The following is a 17682-nucleotide window of genomic DNA, read 5'->3' as shown; positions in this document are numbered from 1 at the left end:
GGCCAGGATGAGGGGTGGGCTGAGAAAGTTATTCAGCTTTCAGCCTCTTCCTGATCGGTGTGACCAAGGAGAGGGCTGTGCTAGGAGAGACTGGAAAATCCCCAGCCCTGGTTCCCCCCTCAGCAACCCCAGTTACATTAGGCCTGGCTGGGTCACCACTCTTGCAGGTCCTGTGGGACCAGCGTTTTCTCGACCCCATCCTACCCCCACCCAGGGAAGGCAGCACCAACCCCCTCCTCCTTTTCTCCCCCCTTCTCCCCTCCAACTCACTGGCTGCTCTGCTGGGAGTTCCATCTGATTTCCTCCACCAGGCTGGACTCCTCCCCCAAGCACTCTCCTAGGCCCTAGGACCTGGTGGGTGTGGTGATTCAGCTCTTTGCTGTCCCCTCCCTGCTCCAGCACCTGGGGACCGTGTTAGATTGTTCTACCGGGTCTCAGGCCCCTGACGTTGTTGGACACCATCGACTGCCCCTCCTCCCCTCCAGGGTATCCCACCTGTAAATGTTGAAAGGGTGGGAGGGTTTGGAGCTCTAGAGATTTGGAGAAGGGGAGCGGATTTTGCAGCATTGAGTGGTAGTGGGGGGGTGGCCTCAGAGGGGGCCAGGGCCTGAGCTGTTTATAGGTTTGTTTTGTTCTGGATTTTTTTTTTTTTTTTTCTCAGAACTGGGAAGCTCCAGACTTGATTTAAAGAGATATGCTCCTGAGAAGGGAGCACTCCTGGCCTTGGCATGAATTATTCAGGCTGGAGAGGCTGACACTTGATCCACAGGCCATTCTGGTCTCAGCAGAGCTGGTTGGGATAGAGGCTCCACCCTCCCCCCCACCCCCCCAAATAAGAATCAGTCAGTCTTTCTCCTGAATTAGGGACAGTTGTTCAGTTGACTTCTTCCCTGAGGTTATATTTAACAGATTGACCAACAGATCAATACCACTTAAGGAGAAGAGGCAGACCCTGCGGTGGCCTGGGTCCCAGGCAAAGACCAACAACCTCACAGGCCAGGTCTGTTGATGCTGGGGTGGGAGGGCGGGGGCTCCTCTCCCCCTTCCTTCCCTCTCCCCCTTCCTTCCCTCTCCCCATCCCTGTCATCACTCCCGGGTATTGGCAGATGAGAACTATAACTTGCACCTGCAGGATTGGACGTATCTACACAGGTGTACATGTAGGTTGCACGTGCATATATGCATGGACGTGTAGAGGCACGTGTGACACATGAACAGTTCAAGGTGCATCCACATGTGAGGAAACACAGACTCGTGCTTCCTTGGATGTGCATCCACGTGCATAGGACGGTGTGTACAGGTCTGCCCAGGGTTGCGGGCAGGCTCAGATACACCTCACACAAGTACCTGCAGGCCATTCATATATGTGCACATGTTAACACAGATTCGAGTCCATCTGGTGTGTGTCCATACATTCATAAGCACATAAATACTTGAACATTCATATTTCTGGGACCATGTATGTTCCTGGGTACATTCTCGGAGGGGCAAGCTTACAGACGCATGCATGCAAGCACGTGCATCCAGAGATCGGACAACATACTCTGAGCCCATTCCTGACCTCCACCATGCCTTGGTCTGTACAAGTAACAGGCTGAGATACCGTTTCTCATATGGGCACAGGTGCTCAGACAGCCATTGGGGCTGGGCCTCAGCTGTTGTGCTTCCCCGAGCCCTGGCCCACATCAGCTCCAAGCCCCAGCTCTGACATCTCCCTGGTGAGAGGTGCTGGCTCTTCTTCCTATTATGTTTCCAGTACAGGGACTAGCACGAGAGAGTGTGCAGTAAGTGTAGATGGGTGGGTGGATGGATGAATGAATGAATGGAAAGGTCTCTGCTTTCCTGTCCCACTGCATAGAGCCCCTTCTGCCTTCAGCCTCTGGGGAATCACAGACCAACTGCCAAGGCCAGAGCCCCATTTCCAGGGCCCCTTGGTGGCTGGTTCCTGGTGGGCTGATGGCCTCCTTGGGAAAGGGCCACAGGGCAGCAGGCAGCCTCGATTGGGGGATACTAGACGGGATCGGGCACATTCAGGCTGGTATGGCCATACTGACTGGGGGGTACTAGAAATCTCAGAGAAAGGAGGCCCAGAGAGAACCTAGAACCATCAGGTATCAGAGAATAAGGCAGTGACTATGTTTTCTAAGTGGGGAGTCTGAGGCCAGAGGGCCAGGGACTTGCCTCAAAGCCGGTGACTGTCAGGGTTTAGCCTAGCCCCAGGCTCCTTGCCCAAGGCATTGTCCAAGGTAGTGGCCGCATCTGAGAAGGGCCAGTGCAGCAGGGAATCTCATCCTGACCCCGGGAAGCCGAAGCCAGCAACAGATGCCAGAGTGGATGTGGTGTGACCTTGAGCCACTCTCCACCTCTGGGCTGTCGACTTCTACTTCTGGAAAGTAGATGGGCTTCTGAAGTCCTATCCTTCCTAGGCTTCTCAGGGCTGTTGTGACGAAGTGAATGGAAAGTACTTTGAAACAAGAAAAGCCATATCACCTAGGGTCTGGGGATCTTCACCATGTGACTGGATGAAACATTGCCCTTTTCTGGGACTAATTAGCTCCCATGTCATTTTGCCCTGTTCCATCTTCCTCCCTCCCCCAGCATAGCAAGTTCATGGTAGATGGTACGAGGAATGAGTCTCTACTTGCTGTCCCTGTGAATGCCTCTACGCAGCCTCCTCCCTACCCTCCCCTCTTTATGCAGGTGTTCCCCTTCTCTGTTCAGGTTCCCCTGGAACAAAGTCTGTCGGCTATTTAGGGGTCTCTGTTCTCTGGAGGAACTTCCGTCTCCATCTTGTCAGTATTCCGTATGCAGTAGGTGTTCAATAAATGTATGTCCAATTGTGTCTGGGGCTGTGTTCATTCTCTGATGCATCCAGTGGAAGTATCTTTGCTCAGATTGTTTGCCTCACTTGGGATGCTCTCTCCCCTTGACTGTTTCTTTGGCCCAGCCCACTGATCCTCAGGGCTCGGCTTGAGTTCTGTCCCTTCCAGGAAGCCTTCATGGCTCCTTCTCTCTCCTTTGAATTTCACTTAGCAACCAGAGGGCTGGAGCTCCTCTGAGCCCCCTAACTGTCAGCACCTGGGGCTCAGGACTGGTCTGGTCTCCTGTGTTGTCAGCTCAGAGCTCAGCATGGAGAGGGCACCAGGGAACATTTATTGGATGAAATAATGATTTAAAAATCTCTGGCTTGCTCCTCTCATCTCTGTGAGGCAGGCTAGGTGAGGAGCCCCCGTCTGCACTTTATACCAGGAGACAGCCTCCCAGAAAGGTGAAGTGCTTTCCTCAAGGTTGCACAGCTGACTGAGACCCAGTCCTGACAGTAGCTCAGGTTTCCTGCTCATCTTCTATGCTGCAGCCCTCCCCATTCTAGGCCCTCTCTCTGGAGAGTGTGACTGGGTCAGGTCCCAGGGGACCCTGTGGGCAAAGAGCTCAGGCCCTCAGGGTTGCCTTAGGACTCAGCAAGTGAGTCACCGCAGCCCACTCAAGCAGAGTGATTGACCTTTGCTGGGTTGAGAATCCCCCCTATGTCAATTACACCAGACTCCCCCTTTTTTTTTTAAGAGAGAGCACACACTTACAAGCGGGGGTGCAGAGAGAGAGAGGGAGAGAGAATCCTAAGCAGGCTCTATGCTCAGTGTGGACACAGGGCTCTATCTCACTTAGCTGACTGAACCACCCAAGTGCCCCTGAACCCCAGTTCTTGAATTTATTACCCCCCTAGGTTCCAGAGCCCCTCTCTGAGCCTTCCAAGGTACTGTCCCTCCCCTAACTCCAGCTCCTTCACTGGGCTCCTTTTCTCTCCACAAAGGCCCTGCTCTCTGTAAGGTCCACTGAGCCTTGGTAGGGAGCCTGCAGAGGTTTGGCAAGTTCCCTGAGGTCACCCACCAGAGAGCCCTTTCCCTGTCTGCCTCCAGCTCCATCTTGTTCATCAGAGGTGCGTCAGTGTTCCTAAAGTCCTTAGGCAAGTCTGCTTTTCCAGATCTGTTTCTTGTCTGCAAAGAAGGTGTGTGTGTGTAGACAGAATGATCTTGGAGGGCTTTTAGTCCTGTGCCCCTTGGCCTTTTAAGGGTGGGGATCGTGGAGGGGAAGGTAATACTGTGATTTGCCCGAATTGGTGCCCCCACCTCAATGTATGACCTTGAACTTGGCCCCACCCGGACTATAACGTGGTGGTAGCATAGTCTGGTGGGGGAGGAGGGTCTTCCTAAGTCTGTAGCAGCATGTGATATCCAGGGTCCCTTTATCTTGGCAGACTCCCTTTCCCTCTGCCCCCGCTTCCTCCGAGGCAAGCGGAGGAGCAGCTGGACAGGGCTGACATGATGAAGCTCAGTCATTAGGTAGTGGGGGAGCCCCAGGTTCTCTTGTGTAACTTCTGCACTGGCAGGGAGGGGAAAACTCCACCTCAGGCTTTGCTGTTCCCATTTCTTACTTCCCCCTCCCCCCTGCTGCATCGACCATGAGACACAGGAAAATCCATAGACCCAAGATTCATTTTCTCCATTGAGTCAGCAGAGGCCACACTGCTTCTGAGGGGCCAGCAATTGGCTTTTAAATAACTCTGATATTTAATACCCTCCTCCTCCACTCTGCAGCGTGGGCCTCTGGGGAAAAGCTAGAATAAATGAACTGGATGAGTCCTCTGAAAGTCCTAAGTGCTCCTGCCTCCACCTCAACCCACCCTCCTCCACCCAGACTCCCAGGCCATTGGGAAAAACCAGATTCCTTATTACCTTTGCACTGTGCTTTACAGTTTCTAAGTGGTGTCCCAGGCTGGGTCTGTTATCCCCAGGTTAGAATTGGAAGCTAAAGTTTAGAAAAGGGGAGTGAGCCCATCTTGTTTTGGGTCTTGGTCTACTAGTGGCTGGCTGTGTGACTGTGAGCAGGTTCATATCCCAGTCTGGGCTTCTAACTCCTTATCTGTGCTACAAGGTGGTTCAGCTGGTGGGTTGTGGCTGGTCCCTCTAATTGTAAAGTTTTCATGAGTTGCTGCCCTGATCTAGGTCTCCTCTCATGGAGCTGCTTTTTGCCTCCACATTCCTCTTCTTGGGGAAGCTAAAGGCAGAGCAGACTGAGGCTCAAGGCCAGGCAGAAACCGGTTTGGCCCCAGGGTTCCAGTGTAAACTCAATTGAGTCTGGGGCAGGAGTTGGTGGGTGAAAGAGGAAGGAGCAGCGTTGGAGGATTTTCCTCTCCACCCCTCCCCTCACTTCCCAGGTCCTTCCCTTCCCTCTTTCTCCTTTCTTCTGCAAGTAGAGGTCAGGACAGGTCAAGGGTAGTAACCTATTTAAATCTTGGTTTCCTTAAAACTCAGGGTCTCTGCAGTTGTAGATGCAGTTTGAGGAAGGTGGGAGCAAAACTCTTAAGCTGTACCAGGTTCAGGCTCCTGATGATGGAAGTTAGTGGGCCCCGTTCTCCTGGCTTCACCACTCTTCCTTGTCATTCAGAAGATAGGAATTGATATCTCTGTTGGTTGTAAGAGAACACTGGGAGATTATGAGTGGTGCTTGGGGCCACCCCAAATTCATGATGGGACAGAGCCTATATTATAGGTTTTCTGATTCCCAGTTTGGTGCTCATGCCACCATCCTGCTGCATGCAGGAAGTTGGGGGCTGAGGGATGGGAATGGGAGAGGCAGGTGGGTTCTTGCTTAGATCTGGGAATAACCTTAGTTTGCTTGACTTCCTTAATATACTCTTTTTGGGTCCTCATGATCCTCCTCAGCTGTACCAAGCCTTCTACTTCTAGAATTACAGAATCTTGGAATCAAAACATTGAATTATAAGAACCGCAGAGTTGGAAGGCCATAGGACCATGGTCTGTTTGAATCAGAACATAAGACTCTTATGGTGGTAAATGAAACACTTAGAACTTGTGGAAGGTTGTTATATTAGTGTTCCCCCAATTAATGCTGCCTATTTGTATCTACACTTTTAGGCTGTCCCTTCCCATACTGACTGGTTTGGCCAAATGAATTCCTTTGGCTATTGAGACATCAGCAAATGTGATGCAAGCAGAGGATTTAAAAGTGCTTGTGCATTGGGGCTTCCCTCTTTCTGTCCCGTGAGATCTCCATGTGTAGAAACCTAGGCAAACTTCTTAGGGGAAGAAACCAGAAATGAGCCATCCCAGCTGAAACTTCCAGGTGATCTTCTAGCTGACGTCAGCTGCCTGAGTGACCCTAGAAAAGACCAGGAGAACTATCTAACTGACCCAAGCCCAAAATTGCTGACTCTCAGAATTGTGAACAAATAAAATGGTTGCTGTTTTAAGTCATTAAGTTTGGGGGGAGGTGATTTGTTACACAGCAGTAGATAACTGACTCAGAGGCTTAGAATTAGAATTGTAGAATCTTAGTCATAGTTTCCATATACCCCTATGAGCATGAATCTTGGTTCTTGGGACCAGAGACTGGACTCTTTGATGTAGTATCTGAGGAATAGAAGGGCCTTGAGAACTCATTTCTTTAACTCCCACCCAGTGCTACACGCTCTTTTACAGACCGATTGATAGACCAATTGATCCACTCATCCTCTTCCAACCTGAGCCCTCCCACCACCCACAGTGTCCGTTATTCTTTGGCATTTTGTCCATTCTGTCACAAGGTCTTCTTGCCCCACTCCTCAGCTGGCTTCTCAATCCCTTCCTTCCACTTTAGGAAGCCTTCCCCTGTTGATCTGCTTGTCTTGGGAGCTAAATGTCGATGTGGTGATAACTTGTCTTGGTATTTATCCCAGTTCCTGGCACAGAGTGTGGGTTCATGGACATATCCTGAAGAAGACTACCACTACCCGCCCCCGCCCCCTCCCCGCCCCAAACAACTCACTTTTTCCTGCTGTCCCCTTACTACAGAGTTCCTGGATCTGTCCGTGGTGCTGAATGCCTTTTTCCTTCTTGCCACTGTCTGCCTCAGAACGGCTACTTCCAAAAGGTAGGAATCATTTCTATGTCCTGGAATTAAATCTCTCTATCAATGCCCCCCTCTCCTTCCCTCCCTCTCCTTCCTTCTTTGTCTTTCCTTCCCTCCCTCCCCATCTCCCATTTCTCCCTCCCCAATGCCCCCATCACTCATACGGATCATTAGCCCAGAGGATTTCATGAAAACTAATATGTAGTGATATATACTAATTGGGATTAGGTTTAGTGGCATCCATCAGAATGCCCCAAACAACAGTCTCTTAAATGATAAAAAATAAAAGTTTATTTTTTCATAACAAAAATCCAGATGTAGCAGTTTAGAATTTGAATGGTTTCTCCACAGTCATGAGAAACCAGTACTCCTTCCTGCTTCCCACTCTGCCTTCCCTAGAGTGTAGTCCTCGTTCTTTGGTACAAAATGGCTGCTAGAGCACCAGCCATCACATCAGATATCAGATGGAGACAAAAGATAAATAAGGGTGCCACTTCTCATAATTTTATTTCACTTATATATGGCCACATCTAACTAGCTTCAAAGAGCATGGTAAATAACAGTCTTTGAACTGGGAGGCAATCTGCCCAGCAAAAAGTTGTAGTCCTTGTTATTGAGAATGAAAGAGAAATAGCTATTGAAAAGTAACTAGAAATCTCTGACATTAGTAATGGAACAGTGGCATTGATGGTGACAGTGACTGTGGTGTTGATGGGACAGCAATGGTAATGATGGTGGTAGTAGAGGGAACAATAACAGTAATGGTGGTGATAGCAGTGATGGGGATGAAGAAGATAGTGGTGAGAATGGTGATGATAAAGGTGGTGTAATGTAAGCTCTGGTCCAGGAACACAGACTCACTCAAGCATCAGCCTGGACCAGGAGAATACCAGAGGAGGGACCCAGTGACTACAAGGTGTTTGGAGCTTGGGGCCTGCCCCAAGCCACAGGGGCACTGCTGCTTTGCAGTTCATCAGCCTTGAGGTTCTCACCTTCTTGAGTCCAAGTCACCCCCAGCAGAGCATGAATCAGATTCCTCCCACTTAGTCTGGAAATCACTCTGGAATGAAAACTTAAGGCCTGAGGGAGGTGGAGCAGCAAGGGCGATATTGGACTTCCATTTATTAGACAATAAATAGTGATAGAATTTGTTGCAGTCAAGGAAGGCTTTGCGGTGAAATACACAAACACATGGACACGTAGTCTCAGAAATAGAGATAAATGGATTCAAAGACAGACATACAGAGAGAGTTACAGATATGCAGAAAGAAACAGTCCCATAGTCTGGAGACACACAGACCTACTTCATCTCATAAGGAGGCACCAGGCCAGCCCCTCTCCCCAGAGACACAGGCCATCCAGCCATCTTATCCCACAGGACAACTTTCATATTACCCCTGGGTCCCATGGACTGAAGGTACCAAGGACCAGAAAGGCCACTGCAGAGGGGGCTCAGAGCTCAGTGTGACCTTTGATACCCCTCCCACCTGGAGTGAGGTCGCACCAGTGCTCTGTGGCCCGCCCCACGCCAGCCTAGGTTCTGCGGCTGAAGGTGACCAGAGGGGTGGGACTTGGGTTGGATGGGGTGTGTCCTCCAGGATGCCTCCCCCCAGGGGCCCAAGGACACACCTGGAAGCCATTAGCAGAGGAGCCATCAGGCAGCAGTCTCTGGCTCCAGGTGAGAAGGCGTGATGAGAACATGTGGCAGCCTCCTGCCCGCTGGAGCCGGAGGGTGGAGGACACCTTGGCCTGAGTAATTTCCAGCGTCACTGCCCTGGCACCCACCTAGTATGCAAAGGTAATCCAGACCTTGGTGCTCAAAATGGTTGGTGAGCGTGCCTTCAGTTCATCTCCTGGACCTTTGAGGCCAGATTTCTTGACCTTCACAGTGATACTTTTCTTCCAGGAAGCCTTCTTGATGACTCCTCTGCTCTCCTTTGTCTTTTTCTTTCTCTGCTTCTTCTTAAACCTCCTATATGACATCACTCTGATCTGCCTACCCTTTCCACTGATCTGTGCTTCTTTGTAAGGGGCAGCCCTGCTTGGTTCTAGCCACCGTGGTCCTCCTCTCTGTCCACCTAGAGCAGCTTTATTTCACTGTGGTTTCAGTCCTTTCTTATCGGTGGAAGATGTTTGGGTCCCACTTTGGGTCTCAGCCCCCTTTCCTCCTAATCCTTGGCCTTGGGATTCATGACTGACTCATTTCCCATCTCTGCAGTGCTGGAGCTCCCAGCCTATGAAGGAAGCTGCAGAGAGCTCTGCTCTTTGTACTTAGATCTATTGCCACCAGACTAGGCCTCAAGAACTGGAGGTTCTTGCCACCCCAGAGCTACTTCTGCCTTTCTCGCCTTACGTTGGCCAGGATGATCTAGTGCTGGCTTCCCCCAGCAGGTCAGGTTCTAAATCCCTAGATTTCCCCAGCTGTGTCCCAGAATGACAGAGAAAGCATTCAGCTTCAGGTGTGTTTGGGTAGCTTCCCCCAACTCTGTAAGGGCATGATATCCCTGGGGATCTCTGGGACCTCATCACTCTCTGGAAGGCTGTGGGTGGGCAGGAAGATCTTGAAGGCTAGCCAGAACATTGATCATTGGATGCCCCACATATTCCTGGACTTAGGACAGGAACCTCAAGACAGATGTATGGATAGCCACCTGGGCAGTTCCCTCTTGGGCCAACTGCAAAGTCCGTGCCGCGGTAGCTCCCGTGGCACACCCGGCATAAGCTGCTCTCACCCCTCCTTAGTGCACTGCCTGCTACGGCGGGGGCTTCAGCTTGGCCCTGCCAGTATGTCCCAGCCCTGCCCTGGGGAAGGGAAAAAGAAGCCAATTGGAAGTTCAGAAAAGGAAAGGCTAAAAAGGAGCCCATAATCGGCCCTAATTAGCCACTGGGAGAGAGAAAAAGAGGTCAGAGGCCTGAGTCTACTTCTGAAAGAAAGCACCTGGCAGGCAGAGCCATAGCTGGTCTGCACTCCCATACTACGCAGCACGGGGCTTGGCCCCACACCAGCCCACCTGATCCTGATTCTAAGGACCCCCAGCTGGGGGAGGGCTCTGCAGCTACCCATAGACCTGTCATGGCCCTCTCTTCTGGAAGAGGCAGCTGGCTATGGGGAAAGAGGGAAGGGGGGAGGAGGAAGAGGGAAGGCAGACAGACTTAAGTGAGCATCCACTGTATGCAGTGTGCTGTGTCGAGAGGTTTACATACATGCTTGTATTTAATTTTCACAGTGGTCCTGAAATGGAGGTACTTTGGCCCCAGTTTTTAAACAAGGAAGTGGACACTCAGGTTAAGTAGTTGACCCAAGATCGCACAGCTTAAAAGGGCCGAGTGGAAAGTCCATCTCAGGCTGTGTGCTTGGCAACCTGTGCTCTTGGTGCTCTGAAATGAGTGTTCGGAGGGCAGAGCCCTTGCCTGCGTCATCGCTTGTGTCCCAGTGCGCAGCCTGGTGGGGGGCAGCATGTGGCTGGTGCAGAGAAGAGCTGGTGTACTCAAGAGGCAGGACAGGCTGATCCAGGGAAGGACATAAAAAGAGGGGGACGGAGGGATGGTGGAGGCACTAGAGATAGATTACTTCTATCCTCTGGGACATCATGCAGGGGACCCCTGGGGCAGCTTTCCTGGGGCTGAGGACAGTGCAGGACTGAACACAGCTTGTGACCGGCTGTGGGGGAGGCGGGGGAGGAAGAAGTGCAGGAACAGTGCATTTCTTCTCCCCTTTTTGCCAGTCCTCCTACCCTCCCACCCACCCCCGATGGTTAAGCTGAAGCAGAAAACAAAATGAAGAACCTTTAGCCTTTGCTGGAGCCAAGCCACCTCTGCTTAGCCTGGGCAGAACACCAGCAGGCCAGCTGGGCCAGGGCCAGGTCCAGAGCAGGGTGGGGGACATTGAGGAGGAGAGGATACACAGGACCTCAGGGCAGGGCCACTGTGGGCACAGCGCTCCTCCACACAGGCTGGATCTCCTGGCAGGCGCTGAGCATCCCTAACAGAGGAGAGAGGCAGCAGGATGGGGAGAGGGAAGGAGAGCCCCCCCGCCGGCCCTGCTTATGATCACCCCAGTAGCAACTGGGGAATAGGAGAGAACACATTTTGGGTCAGGTAGACTTCACATAGCAGCTGTCTTTATAACTGCCACCCTCAAAGGTAGTGATTCTCAGTCCTGATTATATTTTATTTTAATATTTTATTTATTCACTTAACAGCAAGAGAAAGCACAAGGGGGGGCAGCAGAGGGAGAGGGAGAAGCAGGCTCCCCACTGAGCAGGGAGCCCGACGTGGGCCTCGATCCCAGGACCGCGGGATCACGACCTGAGCCGAAGGCAGACGCTTAACCGACTGAGCCACCCAGGAGCCCGTCAGTCCTGATTTTAAAGATGAGGAAACTGAAGCACAGATTGGCTAAGTAACTTGTCTAAGGCCACAGAGTGAGTAGGAGGAGGGCTGGGATTCCACCCCTGGCTCTTTGGCTCCAGGCCTGGTCTTAATAATCATCATCTCCTGAGTAGGGCAGCAGAAGCTTGCCTGTCTGCACCCACCAGCAATTAGGGGCCCCTCGGTATTGTGAAGAATGTCAGTGGAGTGTGTCTGATTAGGCTCATCATTGCCCAGCATGGGACACATGTGTTTTTAAGATGGATCACCATTATCCTTGGCTGAAGAATTGCATGGGGTTTTCTAATTACAAATTATTCCTGCTGGATTTCATTATGCTCCCTCTTGTCTGGCTTTTTGTGTTCTCAATCTTACAAAACTGAAAATCATAGTTGGCCGAGCTTGTTTTCTTGGTCTTAAAATATACAGCTAAGCTTTTATTAAGATACAACGTTGTTACATTTTTAACGAGTGAATGTTTAACTCAATATTACAAGAAGACCGCAATTATTTGAATTTAACCATTCCACCTTTATAATGAGTCAGAAGAACAGGATGGAAATTTACCTTCCTATAGAAAACCTTCCTTCATTTGGAAAGCAGATTTCCTGTGGTAGCAGGAGATTCTCATTTAAGTGTTTTGAACTGTTTTCAGCCAACAGCCAACTGTTGTAGGCAAGTCACCTCTGTTAATTTGATCATTTCTAAGTGACACTTTTCATTGAAGACTAAAAATTCTTCAGATTTAACAGCACTAGCAAAGATGGTAGAAAGAGAATGATTCGTGTCATTGAAAAAAGAAGAAAATGTAGTGCTTACCAGGACCCAGCAGAGGTTTACTTAAAGGAAGTCAGGCTAATCTCCCCTCTCTCCTCCTTTTGGGAGAACCTGAGTGATAGATCAGGGGTCTGTCAGAGTCCTGAGAATCTTGATTTCAAAAAGGCATTTGGAACATCTCCCAAAGTATTTTTATGGCAAGACAAGGGGCGGGATCAAATAGTGATACTCTAGGGGAATCCCTAGCTGCCTGGACAGCTGGTGGAGGGAAATTGATTGGTGGATCAATGGCAGTCTGGAGGGCAGACTATAGCCCTGCTTGGGACTCAGTCTTCCATCCTGATATGCTTAGTCTGATGTCTTTTTCAAGGACTTGGATGAAGCCAAATAAAAAATGTATATCAAATCTGTAGACCGTGTCAGGTAGCAGGACTGGGTTTCAAAATGATTTGGATTGACTTGATCTATCAGTGGCGACCGTGGGTTCAAGTTCATGGAAGTAAATGCCAAGTTCCTACTGGGGCTCAAAGGTTTGGGTGGGGAGAAGGAAAGGAATTATTGAGCACATACTGTATGCCATAACTTTTGCATAAGAGGGCTCATTTAGTTATGAAAAACCCTCAGAGGAGGACATTGTTCTCATTTTATAGGGAAAGAAACTGAGGCCCTGAGAAGCTGAGCATTTGCTTGAGGTCACAGTTGGTAAAGGGTAGAGCTGAGCTCAGAATCGAGGCTGGTCAGACTCCAAGGCCCACCTTCTCACAAAATGTCCAAGACAAAGGAGACAGAGCTTGACGGCAATTATGTGAAAAGAAAGAAAAACACACATTTATGTGATGTTAGTCCCAAATTGTAATGCTGAGCCTTTCCTGAGCCTCTCTTTTGGGACCACCCTGGAGCCAGGCTTGGGGTGCAGAGAAGAAATCCTGTGGCCCCGAAGCAAGCTGAGCTGTCTGGGGAGAGAAACCCACACAACAGGCAAATTTGATAGTGCTGGGCGTGCAAATGCCACGGGAGCCCAGGGAGAACTGGGCCTCCTTCTTCAGGGAGTCCTGGCAAACTGCACAGAGGACCCAGTACCTGGCCTGAGGCCTGAGGCTGGCTGGCTTGTTGGGGAGCCCAGGGAGCACACGGCTTGCATTTCTTTCACCCTTTGGCTCCAGGCCCCACTGTAAGGCCCAGGAAGAGTCTGGGCTGAGGAGATAGGGAGGTTTGCCCATTCTCCACCCCCAGCTCCCAGCTGAGGAATGGAGGAAGAGAGCAGGAGGGGAATGGGAGATCTGGGAGGCATCTGGGAGCTAGAGTAAGGGATTTTCCGCTGGGAGTGCTGGGAGGTTCTGGAACCTTCGGCTCCAAACGTGCCGGTTACTTTGTAACCACTGGCTGGGTCCACAGCTATTCCTTCAAGGGCCCGAGATTGGTGCTCAGGGCTAGGGAACATGCAAAGAACAGATGTCCTGGGAGTCATTTGGAAGAGGGAAGGAGGGCAACCCAAATCTTTGAACCCATGGGGCATCAGTGCGAATAGCACGTGCAGAGGTGTGAGATCAGGGGATGGGCTTGGTGGGCCAGAGACAAGAGGTCCGGAGATGGAGGAGGGGGGTTGCTGAGAACAATTGGCGAGGTCTGCAAAGGCCAGGCCTTGCAGGTCTTTTTTAAAATTTTAACCTTTATCCCAAAGGCAAGGAGAAGCCACCAAAGGCTTTTAAGCAGAGAGGTGACAATTTTCTTCGCTTTTCAGAAAGATCGCTGTCACTACGGGATTGAAGGGGGCCGAGTGTGAGAAGACAAATGAGGAGCTTGCGGTATAGGTGGGAGACAGTGGCGCGGGGGCCGGTGGTGGTGTGGAGGCGGGAGGGGTGGTGGGCTGTCACCTGGGGCCTGGTGCCCGGACAGTGGGGCAAGGGAGGCATGGCTCCGGGATGTCTGGCTTGCAGACGATGGCACCATTCGTGGTGAGAGGGAACACCAGGCGCAGGTTGGGCAGAGAGGGTGAGCTCAGCCTCGGTGCTGGTGCATTAGAGACACTGAGGCATCCAAGTTGAATGGGCGGTTGGATATTTAAGGCTGGAATTCACAGCCATGTCCGGGCTGGAGATGCAGAGCTGGAGCTGCCTGCTTACTGAGGCCCCCTTGGGTCCATTGCCTGCTCCAAGAGGCAGTTCCTGACCCCCCACGCTGCCCCAAAGCTGGCTCAGGGCTCCCTCTGGGCTTTCACAGCTTTCTCACTGCAGAGTGTGGTCGGCGTCTGCCTCCCCCCTTCAATGGCAAGCTCCAGGAGGGCAGGGACCACGTGCATCTCTGCATCCCCAGAGCCCAGCACAGATCCTGGCACAGAGGAGGCATGGGGGGCAGTTTGGTAATTGATGCATGGACCGACTCTCAGAGGAATGGGCCAGCATAGAAGGGAATGAGCTTCCTGCCCCAGAAGGCACATGAGCAGGGGTTCTATGGGCCCATGGGGGAGTAGGGGGGATTCCTGTTCCCAGCAGGTGTTCTCTGGAGACCCTCTCAGCCCTGGATTCTAGCTTTCCAGGACCTGACTCATTTCCCCTAGGGAGTCCAGTTTGGGCTGGGTTTCTGGAGGCTGTGCTGACCTCAGCAGGCACTCCCCTTCCCCTCAAGCCTCTCCTCTCTGGAGCTCCACCCAAGCGTAGATGCCTTGCTAGGGTTTGCAGAAGCTGCTGAGGTAGCTTTGGCCGGGGCTGCTGGGGCTGGCCGCCTGCCCTGCCCAGCCTCCTCGACCTCGGCCTTGGCCTGAGCCCTCCTCCCTCCCTAGCCACCTCTGCTCTACCCCATTGCATTCTTTACTGCAGCAGCTTGGCCACTGCAAGAGCCAAAGTGGGTCTTAGCGTGGAGATTCTGGGGGCTTTGCAGGAAGGGGGTGTACCTGGAAGGAGGGGGAAAGGGAGCAGAGTAGATAAGTTGAGAAGGGAGAGGGAAGGTCTGGGAAGGGGCTAACGAGAAACAAAATGTCTCCACTGGGTTGGAGGACCTTTGAGAGTATCTGGCTCCCTTGCTTTGGCCAGGGAGAAACTGAGGAGCAGGGGTGGGGGGATGGGAGGGGGACTCTTCAGGCGTGGGGATTGGAGTGTGACTTGCCAGAGGATACACAGGGCATAAGGAACCTCCATGTGATTGGGGAGGTGGGGAAGGGGCGGGGAACAGAAGGCCCTGGAGGCCAGGGAAGGCCATGGCAGTTGGCTGTCCCACCTGGAGGAGGGGTTAGGGAGGTATGGTAGTCCTGAGACAGAAGGTTCTGGAGTCGAGGTTGGCTGAGACTGAATCAGCCCCACTCTCTTATCTTTTCTCCCCATCACACTGGAACTCCTGGAAAATAGGGACTGCATCTTCCATCTGATTGAGACGTTCCTAAGGCAAAGAATAGTCTGGAGTCTCCCTGAAGTTGGAGGACTGGCTCGCCCACCAGACTGGGGCCAGGACAGGACTGAACCTCCATCCTCTATCCATCCACCGCCCTGGGGGCTAGGGCAGTGCAGGCTGGAGAAGGGACTGGGGGCTTGCACTTCAGACGGGCCTAAACGTTGACATGACTGACCAGCCCTGCCCCATTCACAGAGGCGAAGGTGAACCTTGAAGCCTGTGAAATGAGAGAGAAAACCAACAGAGAGGAGGATTCCAGCTTCAGGGGCCTAATCCTCACAGCGTAGCGGGGCCTGATAACACACACATTGTTACAAGAGGTGGGAATGTTGGGTTATTCCCCCCCTGGCTCAGAGAGCTCAGCCTGAGATAACTGTGGAGGCCACGGTCCGTGCCCACTGGCCCGGTGCTGGCAGCGGACGCTGCAGGGACTGCCGGGCTGCCCCAGGAAACCCAGGACTACCGTGACTTCCAGACCACTCTACACAGGACTCCGGGAACTTAAAAGGACCAAAACACAGCAGCACCATCTCTTTAATATCATTTTATTCTTGTTTTTAAAAAGTCATTTTGCTTTTTTTTCAGAGTGTGCTCACTAGTGAAAATTTGAAAAATGGAAGTTGAAAGAAAAATAAACACACCCACAATTGCACTATGCAGAGACCTTTTTGACAAATTTCCTTCCAGTCTTCTATGCATATTTTCTCCATCATTGCGTTAACACTGCTCTCATCTTTAAAACTGTTTTATTTTTTTCTTATGATTTTTTAGGTAAAGCATGCTCTTAGTTTAAAAAAAAAAGGAAAGTATAGGAGAACATTAAAAAAGCAGGAAAAAATTAATCAAAATCCCATTATCACATTGTTGTGTGAAGACATTGGAATATTTACATCTAGTCATTTTTCTCTGCCCCCACGTGTTGTTGTTGTTTTTTTAACATGTTAGGAACCATAAGTACCCGTGCTCTGTTTACAATGTCGAAGACAGCATAATGTATTTATAACAACAACAACAAAAACCCGAGGGTTTTGTTCACTTACGAGTTGAGTGACTTTGGGAAAGTTACTCTCACCTCTAAAACCTCAATTTCCTTAATTATATAATGAGATCAACCATCATCCGGTTAGAGAATTGCTTCACAGATCTGTGTATATAAAACACCTGACAATGCATCCAGCAGTTAGGGAGCCCTCAATAAACATGTAGTGGACATTTGTCACAGTTTTTGCTGCCTAAAATGAATCCATTTTTATATTTTGAATGAATCTCCCTGGAGGTGAGTCCTTATGGAAGTTAGGACCCCACCTTCCACCTCAAAGCCAAAGGGGGCCTGATACTCTCCCACTGTTTCCCCCTGGCAATTTGGCCAGCTATTTCTGCCTCAGGACTTTAATGTGACAGTTAGTGAGGCTGGCAGGATGATTCATTAGAATGTATTTGTGCTTGGGGCGCCTGGGTGGCTCAGTTGTTCCAGCGTCTGCCTTTGGCTCAGGTCATGATCCCAGGGTCCTGGGATGGAGTCCCATGTCGGGCTCTCTGCCCCTGCTCTGTAAGGAGTCTGCTTCTCCCTCTGCCCCTCCTCCCACTTGTTCTCTCAATCTCTCTCTCTCAAATAAATAAATAAAATCTTTAAAAAAAAAAAAAGTATTTGTGCTTATGTCATTTAGCAGTGCCATACCTGGGTGTGTAGCCCTGTGAAGATATGCAAAGGCCATACTGGTGGAAGTGTCGGGACCAGCTGTTCCTATGCTGTGACCTTGGCTGTGAATTCAGGTGCCCACTCATTTGATTCTCCAGGTTTGTCATCCATTCTGAGCTGCCCAGTGGAACTGCTAATGATTTCTTTTCTGTTTTGCTTAGCCTGAGTCAGTTTCTGTTGCTTGCAACCACAAAGGTTAGTTCCTAAATCTTTCAACAATAAAATAAATTTCAGGCACTCGCTTTAATTACCAGCCAAAGTTTTAATGCAGACAGGTCCTGGATGTGCTAGAAGTGTTGTGCTGACTGTTGGCCTTTTGGACAAAGAACAGGGTGATCCTAGATCTGTGCCTCCCTGCTCAGCCCAGAGCCAGCCTGGAGAGAGGACTTACTCAGAGCTGCTGAAGGAAAGAATGAAGGGAGAGAGTGGGTAAAGGAGGGATTTCTGTATGTTTGCTTCCTACAGGCAACTTGTGTGTGGTTCCCTTGAATTCCTCAGCCTCCTTGGACCTCCACTGGGTGAATCCTGTGACTTGAGCAGCCTGG

The 17682-nt window shown here is 50.9% G+C and overlaps 1 long non-coding RNA gene across 1 annotated transcript; it reads left to right on the top strand.

Moving 5' to 3' along the window:
• The first annotated feature begins 929 nt into the window (after positions 1-929).
• Positions 930-16892, top strand: LOC116646349. The gene is made up of 4 exons (XR_004302111.1): positions 930-1000; positions 6849-6927; positions 13796-13865; positions 15396-16892. It is a non-coding gene; the product is annotated as an uncharacterized LOC116646349 (long non-coding RNA).
• The last annotated feature ends 790 nt before the right edge of the window (positions 16893-17682 follow it).

Source organism: Phoca vitulina, unplaced genomic scaffold (genome assembly GCF_004348235.1).
Source record: "Phoca vitulina isolate PV1807 unplaced genomic scaffold, GSC_HSeal_1.0 scaffold36, whole genome shotgun sequence".
NCBI lineage: Eukaryota > Metazoa > Chordata > Mammalia > Carnivora > Phocidae > Phoca > Phoca vitulina.
Note: the sequence above shows the minus strand (reverse complement) of the source record. Positions and strands in the feature narration are given on the sequence as shown.